Raw genomic sequence first — 2,360 nt, forward strand, 5'->3', positions numbered from 1 at the left:
TGAAAATTTGAAATTATTGTAATTAATTTTATACATTTTGTTTATTACTTTGATCTATCACCATGACTAATTTATAACTTTTTCTTTCAAATTATTAATTTGCTATTCATATTTTTCTGCAATATTCTCGCCCATGTTGACCCGAAAATAATTTTCTTCTGACCAAAGATCTAGGAGAGTTTGGTTACGACATCCTGTTCCATTCTGCGTAATTCTCTTGACATAGCTAACTTGGATTATCATTTTTTTTTTCGAGGATTATAAAAACCATTTAAATTATCTTAGCCTAACACTGACGGGATGAAATTGGCCAAAAATAGGGCTGTGACAACAGCATATTCTTTTCATTCTTTTGACTCTCGAGTGTGTATCAGTTTATATCATATGTTGTTTTTTTTGTTATATATATATATATATATATATATATATATATATATATATATAGACGGACGTGGTTCTCGGTTGATTAAGTGTATCTAACTGTGTCGGATATATATCCGAGAGTCAAAAGAATGAAAAGAACATTCTGTTGTCACAGCCCTAGTCATAAGTTAGATTCATGCTCCACATCAAAATCTGAAGAATTTTACAAGCGAGGCTTTTCTAAGCTCGTTGAAAGATGGGAAACCAATCATAGAATGTTATGATCGTTATTGCCATGAATAAAGATTGGAAAAAAACGTTTTTTCATTGTCAAAATGAAACTAAATCGCAAAAACTTAACTGATACTAAACTTATTAATATATATATATATATATATATACTAGTGATGGGACGATTTACAAAAATTTTTCCCGATTCCGATACAATTACCGATTCCGTACGAAATTCCCGATTCCGATACAATTACAGATTCTTAACAAATCGCTAAATATTTAACTATACAGTTGCTATGTTTTCCGGATTACCGTAAAACACATGATAAATGTGCAGAATTTTCTAAAACGTAAAAACACACTTGTGCAGGATAATCTATAGATTTTACTTGTATTGGAAGTTTAAAAATCAATGAATATTTATTATTTTATCATTACTGCCAAATTAAAAGAAAAAAGAAAATTTAAAGAATCTTTTTTGGCATTGGAAAATACGCACAATTTTTTCTGATTCCAATACTCCTAAAAGTTCCGATTTTTCCGATTCACGATTCCGAATAATCTTTCTTACTTTACATATTTTTATATTACATATACTAATACATATTTTATATTACATATACTAATACATATTTTTATATTGCATATGCTAATACATATTTTATATTGCATATACTAATACATATTTTATATTACATATGCAAATACATATTTTATATTGCATATACTAATACATATTTTTATATTGCATATGCTAATACAAATTTTATATTACATATGCAAATACATATTTTTATATTACATATACTAATACATATTTTTATATTGCATATACTAATACATATTTTTATATTGCATATACTAATACATATTTTTATATTGCATATACTAATACATATTTTTATATTGCATATACTAATACATATTTTATATTACATATGCTAATACATATTTTATATTACATATGCAAATACATATTTTTATATTGCATATACTAATACATATTTTTATATTGCATATGCTAATACATAGTTTATATTACATATGCTAATACATATTTTTATATTACATATACTAATACATATTTTATATTACATATACTAATACATATTTATATTGCATATACTAATACATATTTTATATTACATATGCTAATATATATTTTTATATTGCATATACTAATACATATTTTATATTGCATATACTAATACATATTTTATATTACATATGCTAATACATATTTTATATTACATATGCTAATACATATTTTATATTACATATATTAATACATATTTATATTACATATGCAAATACATATTTTATATTGCATATACTAATACATATTTTATATTACATATGCTAATACATATTTTTATATTGCATATACTAATACATATTTTTATATTGCATATACTAATACATATTTTTATATTGCATATACTAATACATATTTTTATATTGCATATACTAATACATATTTTATATTACATATGCTAATACATATTTTTATATTACATATACTAATACATATTTTATATTACATATGCTAATACATATTTTATATTACATATGCAAATACATATTTTTATATTGCATATACTAATACATATTTTTATATTGCATATACTAATACATATTTTATATTACATATGCTAATACATATTTTTATATTACATATACTAATACATATTTTATATTACATATGCTAATACATATTTTATATTACATATGCTAATACATATTTTTATATTGCATATACTAAT

This window comes from Euprymna scolopes, chromosome 3, assembly GCF_053919585.1.
Source record: "Euprymna scolopes isolate OS-2025 chromosome 3, ASM5391958v1, whole genome shotgun sequence".
NCBI classification, from domain to species: Eukaryota; Metazoa; Mollusca; class Cephalopoda; order Sepiida; family Sepiolidae; genus Euprymna; species Euprymna scolopes.